Below are 12,490 nucleotides of genomic sequence, written 5' to 3'. Positions count from 1 at the left end.
CCGTCTATTGAGTCGTGGCATTGCCGGCTAGGTCATATTAGCCAAAAAGGAATGAGAATGCTGACTCGTTTTGACTACTTACCTGTCTTGTCTTATGTTGACTTTCCTGTTTGTGGGCACTGTATCTATGGCAAACAGACTAGGTCCGTGCAATTACCATTGGGTCAAAAGCGAGCTGAACCTCTAGATTTAATACATAGTGATGTTTGTGTTCCTATGTCAACCAAACCTCTAGGGGGGCGAGCTATTTTGTGACATTCATAGATGACTCTACTCGAAAGGTGTGGGCATATCCTTTGAAACATAAGGATTAAGTTCTTCTGTTCCAAAAATTCTTAGCACTTGTTGAGAATCAGTCTGGCAAGAAACTCAAGAGGTTGCGGACTGACAACGGTGGAGAGTATGTCTCCAAGGAGTTTGACAATTTCTGTGCTAAAAGGGGGATTAAAAGGCAGTTTACTGCACCATACATACCAGCTTAGAATGGAGTTGCTGAGTGCATGAATGGTACAATTCAAGAAAGAGTCACAACCATGCTTTCTAGGGCAAATCTCACACAAGGCTTTTGGGCAGAAGCCGTCTTGACCGCAGTGCACATTATAAATTGTTCGCCTAGTACGCCATTGAATTATGAGATTTCAGAAGAGTTATGGTCTAAACGTAAGCCCCACTATGACCATCTACGTGTTTTTGGTTGTGAAGCTTATGCTCACGTGCCTAAACAACTTTGACAGAAGTTAGAGCCAAAGCCACACAAATGTATTTTCATTGGATATCATTAGGAAAAAAATGGACTCTCCATGGGCCTTATAAGAATCCCTAATTTCAAGGAAGCCTGCCAAGATTAAGGGGGACAAAGGCTTTGAATGGGGCTATTTTGGTAGGGTCTCCTCCACCTTTGACCCTTAAAAAGGTAGGGGGAAGGGGGGGGGGGTAACCATTTAAAAAGTAGGGAAGGGGGGGGGGGTAAACCATTTGAAAAGTAGGGGGGTAGGGGGTCTTCTCTCTTTAGCTTTTTGGCCAACTTGTAAGTGGCCTCTTAACTCTCCCATGCCACCTAAGCAAATCCGTGGGTCAAAGAGGTCAAAAAAATGACTTCTTTTCAAAAACTTTCAAAAAAACTCTATTCCCCCCTAAAAAGTACCCCCAACATATATACATATTAAAAAAAAGATTTTTAAGTTAAATTACTCATAATTCAACATTTTTTGACTCCCTCCAAAACTTTTAGGAAATTCCCCCCAAAATTGAAAACTTTCCCTTCTAATCTAAGCTCCTCTCCTACACCCATCCCCCTTGCACCTGCACCTGCTGCTGCACCTACACACCCATCTCTCCATCCTTCAAGCTTCATCTCTCCATCCTACAAGCTCTATCTCTCCATCCTTCAAGCTCCATCTCTCCATCCTACAATGCCTCTTGACGACGTGACCAATGTCCCAGCAAGTAGTTCACGTGGTAGGTCTCCAGGGCTTTTCCTATGCCTACCTCAAGAGTATGTTCCGACAAAGAAAACATGCTTGGGTACATTACCTTCAGCCAACGAACGTCGCACTCAAGGGGAGAAGAATGTGGATCTCTGGACAGACGGATGCTTGTATCCAAAGGATTCTTCTCTCAATGTTCATCCGTCTTTTACAAACATTCCATCACTGTTGCAATACATTGGAAATGGAGAGCAAGGTTTGTTGGGCTACTGCAAGAGACTCAACAAACACGAGATTGTGCGGTCTGAGATCTACTTGCGTCATTGGCAATTGCTGAATGAGAGTTTCCACAATCTTCAAGATCAAATGCAAACAGCTACTAGTGTGCTTGAGGAGGCAAAGAGCACCATCACAACCAAGGAAAATGTAATTAAAAAGCTTGAGGATACTCTTGCACACATGAAGAGTACTGCCATGGGAGGTAGGGTGAGGAAACGAGAGTTGTCCGAAATTCACACTCTTGCACCACGCGGAGGTGCAAGAAAACGAAGGGTGACAGCTATGAGGTAAGATGTTATGTCCCTCATGTTGTTTAAGTCTAATACCGCTCATCATTGTTGTTTTGGGTAATAGGAACTTCGTCCAAGAAATGTGCGGCATCGAGAATGCGTCAGCTAGGGCTTCTTTACTTCGTTCTTGTTTCAACAAAGAGGATTTTATTGGGATGCTTGATGCTCTATAGGCAAAACACTTGAAAGACGCAATCACTAAGAGAGTTCTTAGTGATTTTTCTAATATTGTCACTGATCTAGATGTTCAGGATATTTGTGATGCTATTGGGATTAGTACGAAGGGCTATCAAGCAATATATCAAGTGTTAAAAGATACATTAAGAAGTCGAGGCGTCACGGAAAACCTATTCCCACTTCCTCACAGAGTGGCGATTGCCAAGAAGGTGTCAAATGAAGATGTTGTTCACCGATTAGGGGACTACTTGTATATTGAAGACACGATGCCTCTTCAGCCGCTCCGTAGCAAATCACAAGGAAGGAAGGGCCGCAGGAAGGGAAGCAGTGCTGTTTCTAACAGTGTGTTGCGGATCGAAGGGTTTGTTTACACCAAATTCAACAATATCTTTGTGGACTTGATACGATTGCAGCAGTCCATGGCTGTTTTCTACAATTTGAGTGATGCAGGTTAGTTTAGGGTTGCCTACATGCTCTATGATGTGTCATAACATGCATTCTGAGGCTTTATATTGTTGGCAGTTCTTGAAGGCAAGCTTGTGTTCGTGCTGAAGTTGGATGAGTGTGTAATTGTTAAAGGGAGAAAGTTGGAGAGAATGAGCATCACGCTTATGAATGAAGCCCTAGCTTATGCCAAGCAATCTTGCAGTTCGAGTGAAGCGACAAAACCCTCTTTTAGTGTGATTTTAGAGAAGGATATATGGTGGCTTGGTGCAATTGAAGTTCCGAAAGAGACACATGAAGTCCTTGCATGGATTTTCAGTAGAATCCCATGGGTCACAGAGGTCATTAAAGCTCAAATAAACGGTGAGAAGCTCATGGTTCCAGGACATGGGGAGTTTGATGTTGAATGGCATTTAGGTGGTGATCTAAAGACCATAAAGTGCATGCTTGGATGCAAACAAGGTGCAAATTCTTTACTTCCCTGTCCATTCTGTGTGAAAGGGCACAACAAAAGTCGAGCAACTCAAGTGGAAGGTCAGGACGAAGATAATGATGACCATATAAATAGGGAGTGGCAAACTTCGGTTCTTTCATGTGATATGCTACAGGTGCCCAATAGGGAGAGCAAAGATCCTGGGTGGAACCCCATAATTCCCTTCTCCCTCAACAATGTTCACTTTTGTACATTGCATGCGTTTATGCGAATATTTGATAGGATCCTAAAGCATCACATTGATTATGGTTTCACAATGAAGCCCCTTCAATGGTCAAAAGACTCCTTGCACGGGGTGGAGACGCTCCTTAATGAGATTGGATGTCACCGATCAAGGGTGAACATTGTAGCAGAGACTTGTAGGGAGAAGACATATGAGGTGGCACAGAAGGTTTCCATGAATGGAGCCAAGGCACATCGATTTTTCAAGAAGATGTCAAAGTCTCCAATGTAGGTATCCAAGGCAAGTGTCGATCTAGCAAGTGAGAAGCGGTGGGAGTTGTGGAAAGATTTGTGTTCATGCACGACGGACAAAGATCCCAATGTGGAGGTTGCTAACCAACGCAAGCTAGTATGGTCATCCTTTCAAAAGGTTGTGCAATTGATGAATCTTTCAAGCACCACCGTTGAGCAGCGAGAGGAGTTCAAGAAGGTGCTTTATGAATTCACAAAGGCCGCTAAGGACGGATGGTCTGAAAGCAAGATTACACACTACATGGTTTGTTTTAACGGACTTAATACATATGCAATGTTTGAAAATGCAACTTTTCTATTGGCTTGTCTCCTTTTTGGTTGTTTTAGCACATTCTCTATGCGCATGGTGCATACTTCATGGACCGCTATGGTTCGCTTGATATATGGAGTATACAAGGCATGGAGAAGTCCCACTATCGAGCAAAAGGAGGGTACTTCAAGAATACTCGGCATGGTGGTGGTAGTTCACACTCCAACTACCTCCAAGAGATGTTTAACTGGTTTTTTAGGCACACCTTTGGGAGAACTCACACTATTGAGAAAGCAAGAGAGTCGATGTTAGCAAAGCAGTTACGCAACGCCTCCCGTACTGCAGCATCCGAGAAGTGGAAACGCTCGCGAGCGTCCTTGGGCCATGAAGCTTGGCGTGCAACTAAGTATCGAAAAGGGAGCGTTTGGGCGTCGCGTCAGCCGTCCGCATGATCCAGGTTTAGTTGTTAAATTCAATTGGTTTATTTGAGTTTCACTCAATTGACCGCATAGTGTGAAAGGGCCCAAATCTCAAAAAAACCTATTTAAAGGTTGAAGGCGCTCATTTTGTCATTTTCCCTACTAGGTGCTACCATGGCAAGAACAAAACAAACGGCAAGGATTGCATATCCAGTGGGGCCGGATGGCCAATGACTCAAAGGTACAGCAACAGAAGCTGGAACTTCACAAGCTCAAGGTGAAGTCCATACAGAAGAAGCTGGAGCTTCAAATCAGCATGGCCAATCCTCTACAGCAACAAAAGAGAGAAGGAAGCATCGATGGCCTTGTTGTCTATTCATCGGACTCCAACGATTCTGATGGCAACAGGGAGGATGAGAGCGACCAAGGCAAAGAAACAAACAGCCAAAAGCAGCCATCAGAAGGCTCCGAAGAGACGCAAACGGATGAAGATGCCCCATGGGTTGGCGTCAAAATACAAACTTATCAGGCTCACATGTCTATTGGGGGTAAGACACTTCCTAAAGGGAGTGGACCTACACCATCACAATCCGCTCAATAGTGAAGAGCACGAATCAGATGGAGAGTGGGTGGAATTAGATTATGAGGTGTTGGAAGTGCCTGTGCACAAAAAAAAAGAGAAAGAGCATTGTCTACAAGAAGAGGAAGCAAGATGCCCCAACTCGTGCCAAAAATGCACCTCCACGTCAACCTCAGAAGGTACGAAAGCGCAGCCGTGCTTTTGCAGAGATTCGACACTATCAAAAGAGCACCGAGCTCTTGATTCGGAGGGCCCCTTTTGCAAGGCTATGCAGGGAGGTTTTGCAATTGTACAACACTCAGTTTCGGATGGGCACCGTGGCCATAGAGGCAGTCCAAGAGGCAGCAGAGCAATATTTAACTAGCATATTCGAGGATTCTAGCCTATGTGCCATCCATGCAAAACGTGTAACCATTATGCCCAAGGATATGCAGCTTGCTCGTCGTTTGCGCCATGAGGAGTAGCTTGTAATTAGGCATCAAACCTTTTTGTATTTACGGAACTTCCAAGATTGGGAAGAATTTGAATACAAGCGTCTTTTGATTGTATACCCCACTCTGTGCATTGTATTGGGAAGAATTTGAATATAAGCGTCTTTTATTGTATACCCCACTGCGCATTGTATTGTTTTAATTCTATACCATGCGATGTAGCACTGGTCCAAGTTTTGTCTACCTTCTATTGTATGTATGTAGCCATTAGCTTGTTATTGTGAAAACTTGCCTATGTTTAGCACCTTGGCTAAGTGGGGCATGCACTTCCTGATGCATCCATGCTATGTGACTCACTATTGCATGGAAAAAGCATCTACAAAGTGTTGAAAATGGCTTGGAATGCCCCCAAACTGGCTGCCACAAGGGCGTGCATTTGGGGCTTCCAGAGGCATATGGATGGACACAATGCGCGCCCTTGTGGTAGCCTTTTCTAGTGCATTCCAAACACTTTCCAATGGTTTCTAGATAGTTTTCACAAGCAATAAGTATGTTTTATTTGATTCAATGCTTCAATTAGCATAGATGCTTCTGGCAATCATCCCCCCTTAGTCCATGTAGCATAGAAATTTTGAAGGATGGTTGTTGCATCTGTGAAGTCAGTCCTATACTCCAAAATGGGCTTGATATTGCCACATAGTTTTCTCTTGTGGTTTGTTAATACAACTTTAAGTATCTGGGGCAAGATGGGCTTAAGGTTACCTGGGTATGCTTGCCTTTCTATTTTGCAACTGGGTATGAATGTCTTGTCTCTCTGTTTTGCACCTGGGTATGCTCCTATATGGGTCCAAAATCATCTGCCACAAGGGAGCACATTTGCCCATTTCATTTGCTGATGGAAGGCCCCAATGCACGCCCTTGTGGCAGCCCATTTTAGGGACTTCCAAGCCCTTCAGTAGGCACATCCATAACTTTGGAAGCCTAGATATAACAAAGTATGGATTTTATTAATTTTAATGCCTGCCAAACCCTTTAGTAGTCATATCAGAAATCATGGTGCTTCTCATACACAATGGAAGCCCAACATATAAGAAATTCAAAACCTTGCAAGTAAGAGAGTCGTAGACACCAAAAAGTAGTTTCATTAAAGAAATCAATGCTTTACATGATATCCGGCTTTTGCTTTAAGATCTTTCGAATTACAATTTTCTGGCGCTTGGCCTTTTGGGGTGGCTCCGTGTTAAGTAAAGTGGTTGTGATTTCTTGGGTGTCATTAACCCCTACAACTTGGTTCATGCCGACATGGGCAATAAGGAGCTGGCGAAAGTTAACACCGAAAGTGGATATTGCAAAATCTTTCTCTACAAGCACTACAAGATTGGCCGTTTGGGCAAGTGTTGTTAAACACAAAGCCTTGGAGAGTGAACAGAGAGCAAAAATGTTGTAGCGACCATTGGGAGAGTAGTCGGCATGGACAAACACCATGACACCAGTCGGAAGTGTGTCGAGGTAGTGAGCAAGTGCCGCTTGAGGTCCGAACGGTGTCCTCCTCCCCCCTGACCGTTGCGCCTAGGAGTCAACCTCCAGAACATCCTACAAAACATAGGTTTTATTTGATATGGCACAGAATTATGATATAACATTAACAAAATCATTTGTAACAATCAAATGTAAGTGAGCATCTATACCTCTTGTCTACAATCCTCCTCATCGGCATCCGTAAAGATCCACACTTGACTTCCCCTTTGGATCAAGCAAAACAGGTGTTGCAGCAGGTGGTGGTGAATCCAATCTTGCGCATTTAGCCAAACACATGGCTTGCACGGCCACAAACTCCTCCTCAGAGACCTTGGCCTGCTCGGCCGCTGCTACCTCGGCTTGTGCGATCGCCACTGTGTCCGCCAAAGTATTCCCCATGGGCAGTAGGAGATCATCGTCATGGGAGGTGGTGGTATCAACCTCAAACTTGCCATGGGCATCGAGGATGGCGAAACACTCATCCATGCGAAGCTCAAAGGATTTCTCCAGATCGTGCATAAACACAAACTCCTCCCCACCCACCACAATCGAGGAGAAGCGGGTAATCTCTACCTCAGGGATGGCATCCCGACTGGTGGTTTCTTCTGGTGGTCCCAAGGATGAACCGACAGATGGAGAGGCCTCCAAGAGGCCTTGAATCCCTATAGGGTAGGTCAAGGCAAGCGTCCTCTCCTCTGCGGATGAGTCAATGGCCGCGGGCTTGGGGTCCTTCACATCAACCTGTACCCCGCCGATCTGCAAGTGTGGTAGCACTACGTCACGGCCTGCTGGGCACTCGTGAAGGAGGAAGATCATTATGGCCTGAACAGAGAAAAAAGTGTTTCCGATCCTTCCCTTACGCATTGCTCGCACATCATCAGCTTCAAGCCACACATATTGTCCGGCGGGTTGTGCTATGGTGGCAAAGCGTGCAAGCCGCTGATGAAATGGCATGTCCCCTTGGTAGATGTGGTGGAAAAGGCCTTCAGGGACCCATTGCCCTGGCCGGTTTGGTAACTCAACAATGAATCTCCCCATGCACGTGGAAATGTATGAAGTAATGTGCTCAAGAGATTGAGAGTGGAGGGTCAAGGTGGTTTCCAAATCGGGTTGGGTTGTGAAAAATGCTTGAAGCTCAGGGCGATTTGCATGCCCAACCTCAGTAAGGAATGCATCTAAAGCACTAGTAGCAGCCATGTCTTCTCTTTGCATGATTGGGGATGCTAGGTCTCTCTGCAATGCTGGGATGAAAATGGTGAAATGAGGAGGTGGTCCCCCTTATATAAACATATTCCATCTCGAAAAAAATTAAAAAATAAGCATTTAAAAAATAAATTTACACCTTAAATCAAGTACAACTCCTTAAATTTTTTCAAAATCTTTAATGAAATATCCAATATATAAACGATTAAAGTTACAAGCCAATTCACTTAGACAAGATAATTTCGTCTGTAGCCCAATCTTTGTAAACAAGCATAGTGGCCTCCATCCGCCTTCCAATCTATACAACCAAAAAATGGGAAATCAAAATACAAATACCCACAAAAAATAAGAAAAGGTAGCTAAGCAAGCACAAAGCAGACCTTGCGTTGTTCCAGTTTGAAACTTGCATTGCCGACATCCTCGAATCCCATTATGACAAAGTGTTCCCGAAGATTGGCAAGAGTCCAATGCGGATTCACTGCAACCACCTCCACCTCATTATTGGGCATGCAGACACTAATTTCAAAGGATTGAACCTCTTCGGCTGTCAGCTGCAAGGGTATCCATTTGCCACGTTTGTGCATCCACCTCTCGTAGCTAAACCGTGCATACAAGGTGCACCTTGCTTTCAAATACCGAAGGCAAAGCTGTGTGGGGGACACATTGCACTTATAATGGTCACCATCATGCAAACCATCAACATATCCCCAATTGACACCTAGAATGGTGTCCATTGCATCTATGTCAACTTCTTTGCAAACAAACACTGTTGGTGTTTCTACAATCGGCAGAGAGCGGAATGCATGCACAAACAAATGAATGGGACAATGCCAACTGAGACCCACCGATCTGGTTGCCTTACCAAACTTTAGGGACCCTTGGAAATATTGCAGCACCTTGCGCTTGAAAGAAAGCAAAGCCCAATGGTCTGGAGTTGGCCATTCTACACTCTGCAATGAGGGTGTCTCCACGGCTTCTAACCTACCACAGCTTTGGCTTGACTTCGGCACCACGTACTTGTGGGAGTACATGAATATTCGCTGCTCGGTAAGTTTTTTCGATGAGACATTAGGAAACATAAGCTCCCCAATGTGAGCATGCACAACTATGAACGTGCCTGAGAGGCACTCAAGCGGCTGCTTCTCAACTAAGCTGGATGGAAAAACATCTTTACAAATGCCCTTAGTTAAACATAATGATCGCATAAACGTAAACATGACATATGCATGGGATAGCTTAACCATGAAAACTTACAATGAGGTGCAAATTGAGTTGAAGCTCTCCCGAGGTGGATCTCAGCTGCACTGTAGACATGTTGCACGATGGCCACCATTCCAGAATTGGTTTCTTTGAATGCCAATAGCCGGCCCTTCCAATGACGTTCCAATACGCCTCGACACCGTACGCGATGAGGTCCAGCACGTGACGGTTGCATGTAGACCCATGCACCCTTCTTGAATACTTGTGGGATCCATATCCCCTCTGAATCTTTTGTGTTGTGCAACACAATCTCCTCTATCTCTGGTTTGGGCCGTCTATGCGTGGACATGCTTGGGAAGTTGGGCTTAGGAAGGGATTTGAAAGAGTTGGGTACTGTGGAGAGAGAATGAGGAGCTGAGGGGAGGGTGAGGTGAGCTGCCTATGGTGGCTATGGTGGCTTTGACAGTGGAGATAGAGAAAGAGGGGAGGAGTGAGAGGTAGAGAGGATAGTGGAGCTGTGGGCTATGGAGTGTGGGAATGTAGAGGGTTGATGGAGGTGTGAGAGAAGGGGGAGCTATGGAGAGAGAGGAAGAGAGTGGTTGAAAGCTTTTGGCTATGGCTGCCTTGACTGTAGAGAGAGAATGGGAGGAGGGAGAAGAGGGAGAGTGTGGGAGAGAAAAGTAGTGAGGGAGAGAGAGAAAAGTGGATTTTAGGGGGGAAAATTGACTTTTTAAAGTTAGTTTATGTTTTGGGGCAGTTTTGGAAGCAAATGGGTCAACTTTGGAACTTTTTAAAATTTTTCAATTTTTAGGGTTTTTAAGCATGCGTTTTTTTTTTTTGGGGTCCCTCCCTCTTTTATGACACTTCTCTCCTCTTATTTACCCCCCCCCCCCCCCCCCCCCCAGCCTACCTCCCACCTCTCTCTAAGAACCAAGCATTGAAGAGGGAGACAATTAGGTTGCACCCCTACCATTCCTCCCCCTTTAGGTGATATCCCAAGAGCCTTCTCATTGGTTCTCCCTTAAGCCTTCACTAATCAAAAAGGCCCAAGGAGAGTCCATATTTTTCCTAATGTGGTGTAGATGGAGCGATGGGATATCATCTTTGGCACCCAGCATCTCGTCGAGTCATTCGTAGTTCAGATGTGATCTTCAATGAGTCGAAGATGCATAAACAACCTATCAAGGAAATAGAGGTTCGGAGAGTCACTTTTGAGGATGTTGCCTAAAAGACAATGAAATCAACTCAACGGACTAGTGATGTACCTTCCACTAGCAATGCTCCAGAGGGACCGAATAGCAATGGTCAAGGAGTGAGACGGTCTACTAGAGTCTCTCGTCCACCTGCGCATTTCGAGCCTAGTCTTGATTAAATCATGTAACCGATTATGGTGATCCAAGCTGCTGCCAAGAAGCCATGATGACGAATGATGTGGTGAAGTGGGAGCAGGCTATGGAATCTAAGTATAACTCAATTCTGGCTAATGACACTTGGGACTTGGTAGAACTACCAAATGAAGCAAAAGCTTTACCTTGCAAATGGGTTTACAAGAAGAAATTTACCTCAGGTGATCCAAATCCAAAGTACAAGGCTAGACTTGTAGCCAAAGGGTTCAAACAGCAAAAGGGAGTTGATTTTGATGAAATCTTCTCGCCTGTGGTCAAGATGACAACACATAGAACCGTACTTGGTCTTGTAGCGATTGATCAGGACATGGAACTTGTCCAAATGGATGTGAAGACAACATTTCTTCATGGGGATCTTGATGAGGATGTTTACATGCAGCAGCCTGAAGGGTTTGTGCAGGAGAACGCATCTCGTGAGGAGCTAGGATGTTAGCTCAAAAAGGCACTTTATGGCTTAAAGCAGGGTTCAAGGCAGTGGTATCATAAATTTGATGCATGTATGAGGTCTCAAGGATATAAAAGGAGCAAAGAGGATCACTGCTTGTACACAAGAAAGCTAGATGATCTCGATGATCATTCTAGTTCTGTATGTTGATGACATGCTTATAGCTGAGAAATCCATTGCGAAGATTGCCAACTTGAAGAAAACACTTAGCAACAATTTTGCAATGAAATATTTGGGGGATGCTACACACTTTCTTGGCATGCAAATCAAAAGAGATGGCAAACTTCGTATTCTTGAGTTATCTCAGGAACATACTTTGAGAAAGTTTTGCAGCGTTTCAATATGCAGGGGGGAAAGCATTGAGTACCCCAATGCAGGCATTCTTGAAACTCAACAAAAGAAGATGTAGCCAAATCTGATGCTGAGCGAGCTGAAATGGCTAAGGTACTATATTCTTTGGCAGTGGGCAGTGTCATGTATGCTATGGTAGCCACAAGGCCAGACATTGCTTTTGCAGTGGGAGTGGTGAGCCGATATATGGAAAATCCTGACAGCAAGCATCGAAAAGCAGTGAAGCACATTCTTAGGTACCTCAAAGGTACGGTCGGCAGGTGTTTATGCTTTGGGAACAGTGATGCATCCATCATGGGTTATGCGGATGCAGACTATGCGGGTTGTGTCGACAATAGGAGATCGACATCTGGCTATGTCTTCATTTTGCTGGAGCAACAATATCTTGGAGGTCATTTCTTCAAGATTGTACATTGTCTTCCACTACGGAAGCAGAGTACGTTGCATTGTCGAATGCAAGTAAAGAGGCTGTATGGTTATCTCGTTTGGTCATAAATCTTGGCATTGATGAGACTTCAGTGATATATTGTGATAGTTAGAGTTTCTCTTGCATTGGCAAGGAATCCCGTGTTTCACTCCAAATCGAAACACATTGAAGTCAAGTATCATCTCGTGAGAGATTTCTTGGCCAAAAAGCTCATTGATTTGGTCAAGGTAGACACTAACAACAACCACCAGATGCTTTGACAAAAGACTTAGCTTTGGAGCGGTTTACACATTGCAGTGAGCTGATGGGTATAGGTTGAAGACACTATATTGCTTCACGGTTGTACATACCAGGTCACTTGGGTTGCGTTGGCCTTCAAGTGGGAGTTAGTTGGGATTCAGGCCATCTGATTGGACATCCCACTTACTAATAACCCATCTACTAGCTTAACCTATATACACTTATTTTTTAATACAAAAGAATAAGGAGCTGCAAAAACAGGATAACATTGTTGTGCGCTCCACCCAAAGCAGGTCTCTCTCTCTCTGCTCTCGCACTCGCACTCGCATTCGCACACGCTTTTCGCGGCACCTTCACTATCTACCTCTCTCTACACCTAATCTACACACCTCTACTTCTCTACCTAATCAAGGTAGATAGAGAGGTAGAATATGTG

The sequence above is a fragment of the Adiantum capillus-veneris genome, chromosome 6 (genome assembly GCF_014529385.1).
Source record: "Adiantum capillus-veneris isolate H3 chromosome 6, ASM1452938v2, whole genome shotgun sequence".
Taxonomy (NCBI): domain Eukaryota; kingdom Viridiplantae; phylum Streptophyta; class Polypodiopsida; order Polypodiales; family Pteridaceae; genus Adiantum; species Adiantum capillus-veneris.
The sequence above is the reverse complement of the archived record's forward strand: the minus strand, read 5'-3'. Positions refer to the sequence as shown.